General features: G+C 40.2%; 1 protein-coding gene across 2 annotated transcripts in view; it reads right to left on the bottom strand.

The window, feature by feature from the left end:
- Window positions 1-10,218, bottom strand: part of Hipk1 (homeodomain interacting protein kinase 1) — a 54,227-nt gene extending 44,009 nt beyond the window's left edge. Inside the window, exon 1 of one of the 2 annotated variants that reach the window (XM_047550956.1) lies at window positions 10,030-10,218. The gene's annotated coding sequence lies outside the window, so the exon portion shown is untranslated. Of the gene's footprint in view, window positions 1-9,658; window positions 9,828-10,029 lie in introns of those variants that run through there. The other variant, XM_047550961.1, reaches the window with a different exon arrangement.
- Between the last annotated feature and the right edge of the window lie 9,367 nt (window positions 10,219-19,585).

Raw genomic sequence — 19,585 nt, forward strand, 5'->3', positions numbered from 1 at the left:
ATGATGTAATAATGTTCCCCCTTCAAAAGCTAATTAACCTATATTCACAGAAATAGTGTCCAGAATGTACTGGACAAAGTGAAGGCTTTAACTCTGTGCAGGTCATACACAAAAGAGTGTTAAAAAAAAAAAAAAAAAAAAAAAAAAAAAACAGACAGTGTTCAGTTCTTTCTACTACATTTGAAAAGGAACACTGATAACTGAACAGAAGTAATCAGGTTTGTGGAAAGGTTAGACAACATCTTTTGATTAAATGAGGAAAATTAATCTTAGAAAAGTACAGGGAGAGGAAAAGAGAACAGGTCAGCTGTCCTGAGTATCCCATAGATACCTCAAACACAATAAGCCCAAGGACTAAGACTAATTTTTTGTTGTTGTTATTGTTTGTTTTGTTTATTTCAGAAAAACCCTAATAACATCTGACATAGCATACAATCCATTTCATATTTATCCGCTCCCTCCTCAACCATCTGACCATCAGAGACCTTGAAGCTCTATTTTAACACCCCTTCTTTTGCTCCACACTTTACCCTTTTCAATAAGTACTACCCAGGATTAGTCATCTGCAAAAGACTCTAATATCTCTACTTCTAATCCAGACTTCTCTTAACTCCAATCCATAATATCCAAATGCCCACTTAACACTGCAATTTATTTTATAAACACCTGAAATTCAACATGTACAAAATTAAACTTATGAGCCTCCACCCTATTCCCAGTTCTCTATCTCAATTACGAGATTAAACAGCATACTCCAATGCCGCAAGCCAAAAATCAGGGTGGCAATGAGCTTAAGTATTCTAATGCATAAAACGGTAATAACAATAGCTACCTCATGATAATTCTGAGAATTAAATGACTTAATACATGTAAAGCGGTAGTGCCTGGCACATATTTAATTATTATCATCCTGTCTCATTCCTCTTCCTCTCCTCCACATCTAATCTATATCTTATCAATCTCTCTTCTAAGTATATTTCAAATCAGTCATTTTTCTCTACTCTTATTGGCACTGATCTAGTTCAAACTGCCAAAAGTCCCCAAATTAATTGCCTTAAACGCCCTCAGGATCTTTGCATTTAAACAATGCAAATCAGATAAGTTGATCACCCTTCTCCCCTTCCCACAGTTTCCATTTCTTTGGGCAAAAAGTTCTAAATCTCTACCTGTCTTGACCAGCTCTCCAAAATTTGCTTGCTGTCTTCCAACATTGGTCCACTTTGATTTTTCCACTCTAGCTATCCTTTCTTTAGTTTCTGCAAAACTATTCCACAGTCTCTGAACTCCAGGCCCTCTAATGTGTTGAAGACTTTCTGCTAGGACTACTATTCCCTGACACTCCACCACCACCCCACAGTACTGGGGATTGAACCCAGAGGTACACTATCTCTGAGCTCCAACCCCAGCCCTTTTTATTTTGAGACAGTGTCCCAATAAGTTGCCCATGCTGGCCTTGATCTTGCAGTACTCCTGCTTCAGTCTCCTGAGTCACTAAGATTATAGGTATGAGGTCACCACACCCCTGGCGATTCTCTGACACCTTTGTCACAAACACACACTCCCTACAATCATCCCCACCACCATCATGCATTCCCATAGCACCCTGTTCTTTCCTTATAACTTTAAGTGTTTATTTAAGGCCATATGCCCAGTCACAGTACAAATTCCATGAGGACAGTTACTATCTGTTTTGTTCTTCACTTATATCAATCACCAGAGTTTATCATAGACTATTAACATTTAATTTGTATGAAAGACCCAACTCCTGCCTATCAACCTCATGTCCTCTATAACTCCCTACCAATCACATTAAACTGCAGTTATTTTCAAATGCTTATGTTGGGTCTGGTTTCTGTTTTCTTTAAATCACCTTCTCTTTTATATGCCTGGTTCTTAACATATGGAAGTCCCTACTCCAATACATAGAGCATATTTTTTATAATATATACAGACAACTAAAAAGGAAGCAAACATGACAAAGAATATTACAGAACATCAAATGGTACTGTGTACATTTATTTGTGACTGACTACAATTAAGAACCATCTGCACTAAACTAGTCACCTGGAAAAAAAAAATAACCTCAATCTTCAATTTCTAAAATGTGAGTTGGATTTACTTTAAGTAAGGGTTTCCATAATTTATATGAACACTGAAGAGAAAAAAAAGCATAAATTAAAAGCTAAGGTCAGTGCACTTTTACTACAGAACTACAAATATACAAATCATCCTGTTCTACCTACATCATCATTGACATAATGCCAAATAAAAGTCTGAAACCAAGTAGTTCCTTTACATAATTTATGTATGAAAATATATGGAAAGCCAGGCGCAGGACTGCACATCTGTGATACCAGCAACTTGAAGGCTGAAGCAGAAGTATGGCAAGTTCAAAGCCAGACTCAGCAACTGAGCAAGACTCTAAGCAACTTAGTGAGACCCTGTATCAAAACAAAAAATAAAAAGGGCTGGGGTAAAGCACGCTGGCTTGAATTCCCATTCCAATAAATAAATAAATTAATTAATTAAAATAAAATGTATGTGGAAATATTTGTCATCAGAAAATTGAATTAAAATGAACAAGGAAGAAAATCTTCTAATATTTGTTTTCCATATCTTTGAGCTGCTAATTTTAAAATGTATCAAAAAACATGAAAATAACTTTCATGTCACTAGAAGTATTTAGTGAAAGAATCTGAATACAAAATTTGCACTTTGCAGCAAAACTGTCTAGGAATAGGGGTCATAATTATATAGCAATATTTTATTTTCAGTACTATAATACAACACTGAAAAGAACTCATAAAATATTACTTTTTTAAAAAAAAGTTCATAACTAGATATTCTTTGAAAATATCACATTTACCAGTCACTCTGGTAACTGTTGCTGCTAACTTTTTATCCAATAAACAAAATAAAAGAGACTGATTACTTGGAATCTTCATACTGAACACTGAAGAAACACAAGTTCCAGGACATTTTTCTATACAAATGAACAAAATTCGTATTCAGAAAGACAAATGCAATCCACCCAAGGGAGAAGAACAACCCAGAATTTCACTGTTCTTCCCTCAGCAAGGGTGTGCTATGTGAAAGTCAGTCCACATCTCACCATCAGGACTCTAAAAATGTGACTGACACTCATTCTGACCTCAGCTAACACAAGATGAGAAGAAAACACAGAATCAAAGTGGCCTAGAAAAATCAACAATCTTATTTATATTCCACTCTGAAATTAAGGTTAAGACAGCAATTTCTAGACTCAGGATAAAGATACATGTTCCATGATATGTCTTTCCAAACAGAAAGGCAATTCTCTTCCTAGGCAAAGACCTCCCAAGCCCTCCCAAACAAAAATGTGGAGCAGAATTAAAATCTGCGGAAATTTTACTATGTACACAACTCTGTTAAGCAAATTACAAATATTTTCAACTCACATAAGTACTCCCAATAAATTATGTCATTTCTGATTTCCTGAAAATGTACCTCTTGACTCCAGCAATGAATGAAATCTTTTCATTTAAAACCTTACACTCCAAGGACTTAACCATCTCAATATGATGACAAATTTGCCCAATGCATTAATCCCAAACTAGAACTGATAGTACTATGGGTACTTGTACTTATACTAAAAATAAAATTGAGTCACTCTAGAATACACAGCTTTCCAAAATAGTCAAATTAACAGCTACCCCATTCCTGGCATGGTCACATCTATTTAACATCATTTACTGGGTGTACTTAAAAGTACTATTGGCAAACTGATAAGAATTCAAATAACCCTGAATGAAATGGTTGGGCATAACAACCAAGTTAATAATTTTTCAAGGTTTTGTCCTTAATCCTCATTAACTTTCATCTTTTCCCCAAAATACCTATAATAAATTCCTGCTGCTTTTGCTCAGTATCATCTTTGTCTCTTTGACACAATTTAATAATTAGTGACCTACATAACATAAAATCAGTACTATATACTGATTTCTTCCTCTAGCACTTGTCCTTGGCTGATATGTACACAGATGTGTGTATTCTCCAGCACACACTCTGATAATACAGTCTTATCATAAGGCAAATAAAAGAATGTGTTTTGTAAAACACAAAAAAACAACACATTTGGGAAGAAAATTCTTTCACCAGAACACCTAAATATCTCTCTACTTCACTCAGTTTTCTCCACTCCTACTGCACAATTCTGGACTACTTTTAAACAACCCAATTGGTCTCTCCTTAATTGTACCCTCAAGTCTCCTTTCTAAGCTCCGGTCTCTGATTTATTCTTCACCCAAGTTTTTAAAAAGGAATACCTGGGAGAAAATGCATATCCGTGGGAGATATGCATTTCACCTTAGTATAAAGTTCAAAAGCTCTAATTTGTGCTACCAGGTCTTGCATGATTTGGTCCATGAATACTTGTGTAGCCTTGTTTCACCCACTCTTTTTCCCAGGCACTCTCTCTTCCAGTTGTACTGTTTCTCTGATACCTAGAGAAGGCCTTGCTTTCTCCTGTCCTACTTCCTTCATACATAATGTTCCCTTTGTGAGCTTTATTTCCCCCTCCGAGCCTTTTCCTAAATTCTATTTATCCTTCCAGTCTCCACTTAAAGTTCACGTCTGTAGTGTGGCAAAAGCTGTTTAATCAAAATCTACTCTCCTCTTCATCCCCAGATGGATTATATTTACCAGTCCTTTTCACCAATGGGAAGTGATAAATGGGTGACTTTTCATATAGTTCCCCACCTACCAGCAGAACCCATGGAGACCCAGATTCCACCAAGAAACAACATCCAAGGAAAGACAGAGCAACAAGATGAAGGAGCATGTATCCCTGAATGATATGTAGAGCTGAGCTGATTGCCAACCTGGAACAATCACTTTGATTTAAAACGCTTACTTCAAGCTGTTATGAAAGAGAAACTATTTTCCTTCAGCTTGATTACTTTTAGACAGTCTTAGGCTGACAAATACACTCAGAAAAGCCTTCCCCAGGGTCACTTCATATTAGTTTTCTGGTAAAGTCTCCAGAGCACCCTCTACCACTTCTTTACACTTACCACACATACACTTACCTATTTTATTTATTTCTTAAATAAATTTATTGAGGACCTACTGTCTATCAGGGACTGTTCTAGACACAAGAGATAACAATGGTATTCAAAATGGACAAGATCCCTTATCTTCTAGAGGTTACAGTCTACTGGGGACAGACAGACACACATACAACTCCAAGAAAACAACAGCTACTGATAAAGTGCTATGAGGAAAACAAAACAATGATGTGATAGAGATAGTGGTTAAGAAAGGCCCTATGTGGTAGAAGCACTTAAGCTGAGACTTAAATGACAAGAAGGAGAAAAAGAATAGGCAATGCAAAGACAAGACATACCCATGGCCTATTTGAAGAGGAGATAAGTGTAAATGGAACTGAACAATGGAGAAAATAGTAGAAACAGGACCCACTGAGGCAGTCAGGGACCAGACCAGATAATAACTCATAGGCCAATCTATATTTTAAGTGTGACCATTTGTAATTATTTATTCAAAACCTGATTTCCCATATAAACTGAAAGTTCTGTAAGGACAATCTTCAATAGCAGAGCAGTGGCATGTCATAGTTGTTTCCCCTTTCTCTTTTTTTTTTTTTTTAATTTTAATTATCACCAGCATCTCTCACAGTGGTTATTATGCAGAATATGCCAAATATTGGCTAGAATAAATGACTATAAAATTGATCACATTACTTCTCCATATATAATGCAAGAAGATCTCAGAAGTCATTCTAACTACGTTAAATATATGATAAAGTTGGGCATGGTGGTGCACACCTGAAATCCCAGTGACTCAGGAGGCTGAGGCAGGAGGGTTGCAAGTTCCAGGCTGGCCTCATTATTTTAGTGAGGCCCTATGCAACACAGCAAGACCCTGTCTCAAAATTTAAAAAAAAAAAAAAAAAAATTAAGAGCTGGGGATGTGGCTCGGTAGTGAAGTGCCCTGGGTTCAATGCCCAGTACAAAAAAAAAGAGAAAAAGAAATATATGATAAGATAGAAGTTAATCTCTTGTCTGCAAGACAATATATGCATTAGTGTTCTAAATACAGTAATATTGAAGAAAAAAAAATCTGGAAATCCTACAAACACTATTTGAATCAAAGTTCCCCACCCCTTTTCCTCTAGTACTTACTTCCTTCACATGCAACTGTATGACAAGCCAGTTCCCCAACTGGTATTACAAAAAATAGGGTGTGGGAAAAGGTGCTGGTAGTTGCCAGCAGAGTCTACAATTCTATGTAACTTCAGCTATTTAAATCAATTTTTAATGTTTAGGTAAACTGCTTTCTAGGCAGGACTTTTTTACCCTAAATTTCAATAGTTCACTTAGATTCATTTGTAATGACAAATCTATAGCAACTAAACAAAAACAGGTCCTTGTGTTATTAAGAAGGTAATATTTTAGTATGTGTACAAAATAGTCTACAAGATCTATGTAGTTAAGAATAAAAAAACTTGAGAAGTTTCCAGCATAAGAAAAAGGTCAAATCAGCAAAGCAGAGATCAATATGAAACATACATAATGCTAAGAGGCCCTGTTGGGACCAGCCAGCACAGGTGGAAGGAAAACAGGTAACCATGTTTGGCAGATGGGAGGAGGAAGAATGAGGCCAGGCCCAGTGGCCTGTAATCCCAGCTACTCAGGAGGCTAAGGCAAGAGGATTGAAAGTTCTAGGTCAGCCTGGGCAAATTAGGCAGATCCTGTCTCAAAATAAAAAATAAAAAGGGTTAGAGATGTAGCTGAGAGGTAGAGTATCCCAAGGTTCAATTGCCAGTACTGGGGGGGATGCGGCGGGGGTGGGGGTATGAGATGACTTTTGCCAGTACGCCAAGGAATGTAAAAAAATGGTAAGACACAGTGGCACACACATGTAATCCCAGTAACGTGGGAAGCTAAGGAAGGAGGATCACAAGTTCAAGGACGGTCTCAGCCTGTCTCAAAAATAAAAATAAAGAGCCAAGCACCACTGTGCATGCCTATAATTCCAGTGATTTGGGAGGCTGAGGCAGGAGGATCACAATTTTAATTCCAGCCTCAGCAACTCAGGGAGGCCCCAAGCAACTTAGCAAGACCCTGTCTCAAAATTTTAAAAGGTACAAGGTGGGGCACTAGAGACGTGGCTCAGTGGTAAAGCATCCCTGGGTTCAATTTCCAGTACCAAAAAAGTTTTAAAATTTAAAAAGAAAAAAAGTTGAAAGATTTTATAGAGTAAAGTGTGTTTGATTAGAACAGGAAACACTGGCAAAAAAAAGTACAGGACTTTCATAGCTAAAAAGGACCTTAAAAGATCTGTTCTAAAATCCTCTAATTCCAAGATGGAAAAAAGAAGACTCAAAAAGGCCAAAAAAGTTTTACACAAAGCTAATGAGGAGCAATGCTGGCAAAGAATTCAGGTCTTCTGATTCTTTTTCATTAAGCATGCTGGGAAAGCACTGTACCAGGTGCCCTTAAAGTATCCAAAAGAAATAAAACCAAGTTTCTCTACCTTCAATAACCTTGGAATGTTGCTGAGTTGATAAGACATACACACACACACAAAAGAAAATAAAGAAAATATATAAGGAATTTTTTTAATTTTTTAAGTGCCAAATTATGAGAAATACATTAGGCATACGAGTTGGATTTCAACAACTGAAAGGAAGATTAGGTACAACATCAAAAAGGAACCAAGCCAGGCTTGGTGGCACATGCCTGCAATCCCAGATACTTGGGGAGGCCGAAGCAGGAGGATCACTGTGGCCAGGAGTTTGAGGTCAACCTGTCAACAGAGCAAGACCTTGTCTCCTTTAAAATAAATAAATAGATGGAACCACAAAGCAAATCAGTGATTGTTGAAGTGGTAGTTGAAGCAAAATAATCTTGATAACTTGTGTTCACAAGGACATGAAATATAAGGGAAGAAACTGAAGAGGAAAAAGATTTTTAAAAACAGATTGCTGTTATACAGTCATGAAAATGAAAATGAAAACAAAAGGGCAGATGAAAAATCATGCAGTTATGTTTACAAAATTACTTCAAATTATAGTACATTAACAAGCTGCAAGAGTTCTAAGTGTGAGTAGTTCAAAAAGCACATTAACAAGCTGCAAGAGTTCTAACTGTGAGTAGTTCAAAAAGCAGGTTTGGCTCACTGATTTCTACCAACAAACCACTGATGGGGCTGTGCTTGTAAAAACAAAAACAAAGAATGAAAGAATTCTATTTTCCAGAGAATTGTGAGCTTGGACATTATCTTTTTTTCTTTTTCTTTTTTTCTTTTTTTTTTTTTTTTAGGAGAAAAGTTCTGGTTTAGTTTAAAATGTTATTACTAGTCAACATATTCTAACATCCACAAAACTACAATGTCTAGAGATGGAAAACTGTTTATGAAGATAAAACCAGCAAAAGACCTATTTATCAACCAGAGCCAGAATATTTATAAGATCTCATTCACCATTTCACTCCTCAGATGCTTTACTGCCTTGGCAGCCTCCAGTTTCAACCACAAGTACTTCACTAAAATATCCTTCAAGCCAAAAACAGTATCTTAAAGTCAATGATATCCTTCATCTTACCCAGTATTATAACATAAAACCCTGAGATAAACTGCATGCAAAGATCCAAAATCACCAGCTGAGTAACAATGATTAGGTAAAATGACTTGTTAGTAGACGTTGTAATGTTTTACAGAAAGCTTTAGGCTCCATATGAAAAAAGCTGGTAATGATTTGCATTCTCTATAATCTTACACACACACAATCTTAGAGGCCAGGAATCAAAAATAGCTTTACACAAACAAGAGCAAAATTGTAGGTTTCGCTGAGGACATCAGCCACTTAATTTAGCCCCACTTCATCTGAAGCAGGAAGCCACGCTGCTGTTTCCATCGGAGTTACTAAGAAACAAATTAAGATAAAGGACAGATTGAGGCAGAAAAGTCTGTAGGTAAAACTAACATTTTGATGCAATTACTGAGAATTCTCAGTGTTATTAACCGAAACGAAAGAACAGCTAGGTCTACCTTAAAATGAGTCTATCTAGAACTGAATTGGTTAAGTAGAAAAAGGACTTATTGGAGCTTGGGATTTTTTTCTTTCTCTTCCCTTTTCAGCCCCCTCCCCAAACAGGAAGAAACGCGCGCCCAGTATAAACACAGGCCATTGCTCAAGGTTCGTCACCACAACAAACTGGAGGTTAAACCAGCGCTCCTGGAGACCGAGCCTTAGGTCTGCGTTGCTAGGCACAAAAAGGGACTCTTCCCCACAAACCTGTGAATAGTGTGGGCTTTACCCAAGAGTTTTAGTTGTTTTCTTTTTCCGTTTTCTTTTTTTTTCTTTCTTTTTATTTAAACAAAGATTTGAAAGTGGCGACAGGCAGGCAGCAAAAGTTTTTCTATGAGCCAGACCTCTAGACCTGCCTTGCATAGATACACATCAAGAGGGCTGGTCCCATGTAGTCTCCACCATCGTTACAAATTACAAACGTAACGATTACTGAACATAAGCGGAGAGGACAGAAAAGCTCCCACACCCACCCCACCACCGTACTCTCCAGAAACCGCTTCCTGGTCCCCAAAAGCACAAATAACCCCTAACCACCGCGATAAACAGAGCTGTGAAATACACACGCACAAGTCACACACTGGGAACCTGCCACAACAGCCGGAGGGCGGGGGGAAACCGGCCCAGCAAGGAGATGCAAGGCGTCCCCCTGTCACTTGAGGACAACAACACGCCCAGAAGAGAAGTGGCAGGAGGCAGGGGGAGTTGCCCCACCAACAAGCTCGTAGCCTGCCTACTTTCCCGCGAACGCAATCCCATTCCGTGTCCGCGAGCGGCCGGGCCGCAGGACTCGGCGCCCGGTGCCGGGCGGGGGCGATTGAGGGAGGCGCCCCCCGCAGGCCGGGCGCCCAAGCAGAGCCCGTGGCCGGCCGGGCCCCGCCTCGGGGCGCGGATGGGAGGTCGCTCCCCACCAAGGCCCCCTCCCGCCCAGCCTGACTCACCGCCGGTGTGTCTGGTTCTCAGCCGCGAGTAGGGGCTGCCGTGAGGAGGCGGCGGAGGAGACGAGATCTGGGGCCCCGCCGCCGGGTCATCATATCCCCCGCGCGAGCCGGCTCGGGCCCCGGCCCCCGCCCCCCGGAGCCGTCCCCGCGCCCGTCCCGCGGGGGGAGCCTCTCCAGCCTCCCGCCCGCTCCTCCACCCGGCCCCTTCCCGCCGCCGCCGCCGCCGCCGCCGCCTCTGCCCTGCGCGCTCCCGCCTCGGCCTCCTGCCGCCGTCCGGGGCCACAGCCGGGCCCCTCACTCCGCAGCCGCCGTTGTCGCCAGACCCGACGAGCGGAGCCCCGAGCGACCGCCCCTATCCGGTCAGCCCCGCCTCGCCGGAACCATCCACCCGCCTGGCGCCATGACACCTACTGAGGCGGAAGTGCGGAGGAACCGGCGGACTAGGACGACCGCATAGTACCGACGGCAGTGGGAATGGGTGGACCTCCGTGGGGAGCCAGCTTGGACCAAGTGCGGAGGACTCCCCCTCTGCCCTCACCGCCCCCTCCGCACCGCAGGCTCAATATGATTTACAGGTGGCAGGCGGCGGTAGGGGATCCAGCTGTAAAATGTCATCCCAGCCAGTGTGACATCACCGTAGTTTAGTGTATACCCCAGAGATTGGACAGCTCGCAGAGAGGCAGTGCCTACCCGGGAAACCCTCCTAGGGGTGAGGAATTACCTCCATTTAGGCTTTCATGTTTCGTTGCCATGTAGAGACGCCCTAGCAGCGTGACATCCATGTTGTGGATGGATGTACTAGAAGCCTTCCCGTACATCAAATGCCCTTATAGGGATCTCTCCGATTGCCACCTTGAAAATCTGTATTTGCTTGAGGAGGTGAGAGAAAATAGCTGTGCTCCGAAAGCACTCTCAAAACGTGCAATGAGCGAATGCCAACATAATTGTTCTTGCCTCTACCAGCAGGTAGTAAGACTGGGTGTTCAGGAAGCAGAATGCATGGGGCACAACATTCTTGAGAAAGCGGGCACTGCTTGAAAACTAGCTTATCCTAATAGGAAGACAGTTGCCATCTCCCAGCCTCAAGAGATTCTGTCGATGTACCGCCAGTTGTGTAAAATATTCTGTGTAAAGTGGGCAATATTTTAGGGAAACTAATTCGTTGCATCCCACAAGTGCTAGAGGCACCAATGATCTGAACCCTAGAAAATGGCAGGAGCCAAGGTGTGGTGGCACAAGCTTGTAACCAGATATGGTAAGCAGACGCTTAGGCAGGAGGATCACAAATTCAAATTTGAGGCCAGCCTGATCAATTTAGCAAGAAGAAAATGAAAGAGCCTGGCGCGGTTGTGCACGCATGCAATCCCGCGACTGGGGAGGCTGAGGCAGGAGGATCCCAAGTTTGAGGCCAGCCTCAGCAACGTGGTGAGACCCTCAGAAATTTAGTGGGACACTGCCTAAAAAGTACTGGGGAAAGATTGTCCAGAATCATGAATATTTGCATATACTCTGAGATGGGGAAAAGGCGTGGCTGAAACAGGATTTTGTTATCCTTTCTATTTCTCAGATCTCACTCATTTATATACCCTAGATTTCCTTGAATCCCATCTTCTCAAAAAAAAAAAAATTTTTTTTTTTTCGTAAATGTTCTTATGGCCCCTTTTAAGGGAAGTAATTTGGGTTTCTCCCTGGCTTAACGACACTGGGAGTAGTTCCATTTTATTGGGAACAGGGAAGTTTATTTCCCTAGAGGCCTAGGGTTAGCAAAAGTGTTCAATCCCACAGGGCAGTTTTGTTTGCTTATTTTCACAGAAACTTCCTTCTTACTGTTTAGAGAACATAAAGTCCCCACATTGGGCTGACCCTGGAAACATCAAGACATGAAGAGAGAGTGAACATGCCTGCTTGATAAGCCAGGGAAAAGGCAGAAACCTGAGGCTGGGGATGAACAGATCCTGTTCCAAAAGCAAACTTCAAGCACACTGTTTACCTTGCCTTGGTTCAAGCCAACTCTCATCTCCTACTCTCCCAAGTCACATCTCTTTCCTCTTTTCAAACATACCTCAAAACTTACCCATAGGGGAGCCTTTCCTGAGTGACTCCCATATTATCTTCATTCTGCATCATTGCCTGACTACTTAGATCATCTACTTATTTGTACCTTATTTACTTGTTGGTTTCTATTTTCTCTGTTCTTAGATCATTTCCTTGATCTATCTCATTATGCAGGGAGTTTGTTCCATTTATTTATTTATTTACTTATTTATTTACTTTTGGTACTGAGGATTGAACACAGAGGCATTCTACCACTGAGCTTCATCCCCAGCCCTCTTTCTTTTTTTATTAAGGTAGGGTCTTGCTAAGTTGCCCAGGCTAGCCTAGAACTTGAAGTTCTCCTGCCTCATATAAGTGTGTGCCACTGGGGTCCAGCATGGAAGGAGCTTCTTAAAATCTAGTATTTTCTTCTTTCTAATGTCATTCATTCATTCATTCATTCAGCAAACTGCTTGTATGCCTGCTCTATGCCAGACACTTCGCTAGACACTGGGGCCAGATATAAGATGAATGGTCTTTTTCCCTCAGGGAGCTTACAGTCTAATGAGGAAAAAAATAAGTGAGAGTCAGAAGACCATCATAGAAGGTAATACTTGAATATGGTATGGTAAAAAAATTTTAACAGTTTAGCAGCCAGAGTCCATTCAACACATCTATAAGGCATCTTCTGTGTGCAGACACTGTATTAGAAATTAAAGGTGTAAAGAAGAAAAGGCATTGGAGGAGCTTATGGTTCTATGGAGAAGGGTATGGAATTAGTAAGGTAGGTTAAGTCAGTTTTTGTTTGTTTTCTCCCTTTTTGAGTGGCTAGGGATTGAACTCAGGACCTGTGCAATGTTAGGCACATGTTCTACCCCCATCTCTTGTGTTGGTCTTTGAAAGGCAGCGAAGAACAATTAGAGGTTTAATCAAACAGGTAATATGAGAGAACTGATGACGGTGAGGGCAGCTGGCTGGAGTGGATAAAGACCGGAGAAAGGAAGCCTAATTAGAAAACAGGATGAGGGCTCAAGCAAAGAACACAAAGATAATGGGCCTGATATGTGAAATAATTCCTCCCAGACAAAGTCAGGGCAGCTGGAAAGGGAGATGAGGCTGTTAGTAGTTAGAAGCTTTGATGCCACATGATGGATATGATATCCCTCCAGGGCTTAGAGCCTGGATTCAGTGTTGCAAGCAAGAAATCACTTGTTCAGGAGCTGCAGTGCTTAAGGACAAATAGGAGAAGCTGACCAGAAGGCTGTACCTTTGGAGAAGCTAATTCCAAAAGCTTAGTCAATGCCAGGTGTGGTAGTACATGCCTGTAATTCCAGCTACTCATGAGCCTGAGGCAGAAAGATCACAGGTTTGAGGCCAGCCTGGGCAACTTAGCGAGATACTGTCTCACAATCAAAAATAAAAAGGACCGGGGATGTAGCTCAGTGGTGCACACTCCTGGGTTCAGTCCCCAGTACCACAAAGATTTCTAAAAATCTGGGGGCAAACCATCCAAACAACTAGTAAGTCCAAGGTGCTAGGAAGAAAAAGAGAATCGAAGAAAAAGTCAACAAGTTGTAAAACTGGAAAATCCAGATGAGTGTGAAGTAAAGAATAGGAAGCAAAACCTGGAAAAATCCCCTGAACCAACAGAAAGTCTTAATGATTTTTTTTAAATCCAGATCTCAGAAATAATTTCAAACATACAGAAAAGTTGCAAGAATAATAAAAAAAGAGCACCCATGTACCCTTTACCCAGATTTGCTGATATCTCTCCCCTTTTTTCTTTAGTATTTGTGTTCTTAGATTGCATAGGTAGGTAGGTAGAATAAAGGTATAAAACACACATGCACATGCACACACTTTTTTTTTTCTTTTGGAAGTAAGTTGCATGCATCATGCCCCACCTTTGCCCCTCAATACTTGAATATCCTAAGTACATTCTCTTATATAAATATAATACATACAGTTATCAATTCCAGGAAATATAACATTGACATACTTTCTTCTACCATCCAGATACCAAATTTGTCAATTGACTCAATAACATCTTTCTTTCTTAGCAATTTTTTCTCCTCCAGCACAAGATCCAATTTAGGGTTATATTTATTATAATTAACCCATTATAAGTTTTATATATATATATATTACATTTAATTATACTTTCTCTTTAGGTTCTTTTAATCTGGAATAGTCTTATAGCCTTTTTTAGTCTTTGATTTTTTTTTTTCCTTGTTCATTTTTTGATACCAGAGATTGAACCTAATAAGCCACATCCCTAGCCATTTTTCTATTTTATTTAGGGACATGGTCTCACCAATTGCTTAGGGCCTTGATAAATTGTTGAGGCTGGCTTTGAACTTGCGATCTTCCTGCCTCAGCCTCCCGAGTTGCTGGGATTACAAGGGATTACAAGAGGGCACCACCAGGCCCATGGTGTACCTCCCCTCTCCCTAATAGAATGTTCCTTATTTTTGTTTTTTTCTTTTTTTTTATGTTTGTCTCATGTTTCTTCATGTTTAGATTCAAGTTATCCACACTTGGTCTAGATACTATGTGATATTGTGTCCTCAGAATTTCAAACCCAAAGGGCATGATGACTCTTCTGTCCCTCATTGGAGAAACCTGGTCAAGGTACCAGATTTCTCCAAAGTATATTTATTATTTTTTCTTTGTAATTAATAAGCAATATACAAAGAGACACATTAGATCATACATTATACTCCTAGATTTATCATCTACTGATGATTCTTGTCTGTACCAGTCCTTCCTTATCTCTTATTTAGTTATTTGGTTACCTGTTTATTACTGACAGAGATGCATGAATTACTATTTTTTCAGTGGTTTGAAATTCAATACTTTTCTTAATTATTTTTGTGCTAGAACTTTCCAGATTTAGTGAGTAGGTACCCTTTCAAATTGGCTTTTGTGTCTTTTTTTTTTTTTTTTTTTTTGAGATAGGGTCTTACTAAGTTGCTTAAGGCCTTGCTAAGCTGGTGAGGCTGGCTTTGAATCTGTAGTCCTCCTGCTTCAGTTCATGAGCTGCTGGAATTACAGATGTATACCACTGTGTCTGCTTTTCATTTTTTAGCATGACTTCACGATTAAGATGTTCCAGTTCATCTTGGACTTTCCCTGGCCCAGCCATTTCTATAAGGAGTCTTAGTCCTTTTTGTGGGGAATTATATTATAAAAATTCTGGGCATTAATCCCAGAATTACTTATTAGATGCTTGTGGCCTTGGGTATGAATGCCAACCCTGAATGGACAGTGTCCTTACTTATCCTTTCCCTGAGGGTAGCAAGACTGTGGAATTCTCAAGATTTTTCTTTCCAAGACTCCTTTAAGGGTATCATTAGTAGAGAAAGCTTGAATAGGGAAATGAGGCAGACATTTTTCATTGCCTATTCAATGAATATTTAGGTTAGTTAATTGCTGTAGCAATCAGTCTGACCCTCATATCTGTGTGGCTTAACACAATTAAGTTTTACTGCTTGCTCACATCATCAGTTCACTGTGAGTGGCAAGGATGAGGGGTTTGTTCTGTCCCATGAAGTCATTCAGGATTCCAGGAAGTTCATCCGGATTGTTGTGGTTTCACTATTCCTTGTAGCCTTGGATTTCTCCACTGGATTTTTAAATCTCTGACCAGGAAAAAAAGAGGAAGGGGAAATATAGATGATTGTGTAGAGCATCTTTATAGGTCAGGCTTAGAGTTAGCAAATACACAAATCTATTCTGCATTCATTGGTAGGAATTTTAGAACCTGAATATTGCTAACAATAAAGAGAGGTTAGTAAATATAATCTTAATCATATACACAAAAGGAAAATATATATGATTGTAGTAAAAATAAGATCAGTCTCTGTCTCACCCCAAAAGCCATTCCCTATATTACTTCTTTCTTATTAATCCTAGTTTTGTTCAGGTAGAAAGAAGATCATTAGTTTCAAGGAAGGCAAGTTCCTCCTCCCACTTGGAGAAGTTGTTCTAAACCAATCCTGGTAATTTCATTTCTCTTTGAAAACATACAGGGCTAGGAATGGGTATGGGACTCAGTTCTGGTTGATCAAATATGAAAGAAAGTATGTTGGGAGGCTCCTGACAGGAAAATCTTTTTGTGTAAAGAAGACAGTATTTTGTGGGGAAAAAGTCTGTTGCTCCTGCCTCTATCTTCTTTCTCAAAGGCAGGTGGCCTGGAACTCACTCCCAGGGCCACCTTGTGATCACAAATAAAACAACAAAAAGCAATGGAGACAAACAAAGTATGCTGAGGACAGAGGAAGAGAACAATGGAAAGACTGGGTTCTTGATGATATGGTCGAGCTTCTGAATGAACTTGGAACTGTCCATTTCTGAACTTCCTCTTTGTGTGTGCGGAGGAGGGGGTACTGGAAATTGAACCCAGGTGCACTCTACCAGAGAGCCATCTCACCCCTTTTCTATTTTTATTTTGTGACAGGATCTCCCTAAATTGCTGAGGTTGGCCTCAAACTTGCCATCCTCCTGCCTCAGCCTCCCAAGTCATTGGGATTACAGGCATGTGCCATAACACCTGGCTTAGATTTCCTCTTAAATTAAGAGGAAGCATAACATAACATGTTATGCTTTAAGCTACTATTAGATAAGCCAAAATCATCCTTACCTGATACTGAAGAGAACAAAGAGAGATTTTCTTAAAAAAAAGAAAAAAAAGGAGCTATTTTGTGCTGTCCAAAGGTTCTGAGAAGATAGGAAGAAATATAAAGATAGCAAGATAGGAAGGATATAAAGGAAGATAAAGAGAAGTGTCCTGCAGATCTGGCAATTAAATAGTCACTGCTAATCTTAGAGCAACTTTAGTGGCATAGTGAGGGCAGAAGCAATGTGGTTCCTCTGTGAGATTATGAATATGAGTAGCTGACAAGGATGTATGAGTATAAGTATTATGAGTATGAGTAGCTAGGAAGGATGGTTTGGTCCACCTGGATGATAGAATTTATTGTGAGTAATACCTTTCTTTATTCAGCCCTCAACATTCAAGGAAGCTTCTTGGGTTTGAGCTGTCCACATTGGCTATATCTGGGAAGTTGTTAGAATAATTTTTGACTTTCTCTCACTTCTCACAGGAATAAGCCAGGAAAAGTTCTGGCCCCTTACCTGGTGTCATGAAGGGTAAATCTAGCATGAATTATAGGGATCAGACTAGGAAATTTTGGGAATCGACCCATCAGAAATGATGGCTTGGTGGAATAGGAATCTGAATGAAGGACTAGCCTATGTGACTGAAGTGGAAGATTCTAATACAAGCAGTTAAAAGAAAGGGGAGGGGAAGGCAGAGAGTAGCAGTGGTTGTATGGCAATGCACTAAATGCCACTGAATTGTACATTTTAAAATGATTAATTGTATGTTATATGAATTTTACCTCAATTAAAAGAGAGAGAGACAAAGGAGGTTTTCAGAATTTAGAATGTGCCTGCAACTTCATCCCTAACTTTCAAGGGCCAATCCAGAGACTGGTCTAGGGGAGAGCAAATTCCTTAAATTCTCATACAACCTATGTTTACTACTCCTCAGACCCTCCATCCCATAATTATTTCTAATGCCCCCTTTTCTACACATAAGCATCTTACTCTCTTTCACTTTTTTCAAGTATCAACCCTTTATTTGGCAAAACCAAGAGTTGGAGCTTTTCCCTTCCTTTCCCTGGGCCATATTTCTTGTTGTCAAGTTGCCTCAATTCTGTAGCTTCTTAATTTTTCTTTAACCAACTTCTACACAAGCTCTTAGCACCTACAATCCATATGTCTTTACCTATCCCCAGTTCTAAGCAACATCAAAAACCGAAATAAATGATCCGGGAAGGCACAATGGGTATCCACAAAGGAGAAAGCAATAAATCAAGAACTTAAAATTTAATAGTTGAATATTATTTGTGCTAAGTTACGTTACACTTCCTGCAGACTGAGAAATCAAAAAGGCCCCCATGAAGTGTTCCTTGTGCAGCACTATTTCTGACATGTGGTTGGTACTAATAACTGTTTTGCTGAGTAAACTACTCTGTTTATTCACAGCACCCCAAACATCAGAATTCAGTTAACTAGGCCAGGTATACTGGCTGTAATCCCAGTGGCTTGGGAGCCTGAAGCAGGAGGATTGCAAGTTCAAAACCAGCTTTAGCAACTTAAAAAGACCCTGAGAAACTGAGCGAAACCCTGTCTCAAAATGAAATCTTAAAAAAGCAGTCGGTGGGGCAGATGTTGGGGATGTGGCTTAGTGGTTAAACACCCCTGGTTCAACCTCTGTACCAAAAAAAGTGTGTTAATTATAGAATGGAGTTTAAGAAACCTCAAAATAACAATCTTCATCAATGGCTATTGATTTAACTTAATTTTTAAATTATTACCTTGGGAACTACACTTTATTAAAAAGCTGTAAGCAGTCAACAAATGGTTATCCAGTGCTTCTCTCCATTAGGGATGCTCTATCATATCTCTGATACCATATTCTCTGATATGAAAGTCTTTTATCTGACCAAGCTCACTGCTTCTATATCCAGTATAGATGAAAAATATGGGCTTTGGAGCTTGATGTCCTTGACTGCTAGTTTTGGGGTGTGAGGGTGGTCATGTTAATTAGCCCCACCTTTCTCATACTTAAAATGGAGATAATACCTTTTCCTCCCCTCCCTCATTCTATCCATCAGAAAATTCCTTCAGTTATAACTTCCAAAAAATATCCTGAATCCACTACTATTGTCTGCACTAATACCATTTGTGAAATCAGAAAGTCCATGGGGCCAGGGGCAGTGGCACATGCAACTCAGGAGACAGAGGCAGGAAGATCACAAATTTGAAGCCAGCCTCAGCAATTTGGTAAGGTCCTAAGCAACTTAAATTAAAATATAAAAAAGTCTGGGGATGTGGCTCAGTAGTTAAACGCCCTGGGTTCAGTCCCTGGTACAAAAACCAAAAACAAATAAACAAAAAAAACGACCCTGTCTCAAAATAACCATTGAGCCACATCCCCTGCCCTTTGTATTTTTTGAGACAGGGTCTCCCTAAGTTGCTTAAGCCCTTGCTAAATTGCTGAAGCTAATTTTGAACTCACAATCCTCTTGCCCTGGCCTCCTACATCGTTGGGATTACACACGCACAAATCTTAGAGTCTGGGGAAATGTAACTTCTAACCCCAAGGCTTGGGTTGATTCCAAAGTCAGTAAACTTTCATTCGTTCCCCATTTTACATCTGCTTTTAAAAATACACATCAGATCACATCGCTCCCCTACTTTAAATCACCCAACAGCTTCTTGTTGCATTTAGAATAAAATCCAAACATTGTGTACTCAGCGTAGGCGCATGTGTGTATGCACGTGTGAGGGAGTGTTAAGGTGTGTGGTACAAGAGAACAAACCCAGTGGCGCTTAACCACTGAGCTACATCCCCAGCTCTTTTTAGTTTTCATTTCTGAAACAGGGTCTTGCTAAATTGCCAAAGCTGACTCAAACTTGCAGTCCTCCTGCCTCGGCCCCCTGAATCACTGGA

This window comes from Sciurus carolinensis, chromosome 1 (genome assembly GCF_902686445.1).
Source record: "Sciurus carolinensis chromosome 1, mSciCar1.2, whole genome shotgun sequence".
Lineage (NCBI taxonomy): Eukaryota > Metazoa > Chordata > Mammalia > Rodentia > Sciuridae > Sciurus > Sciurus carolinensis.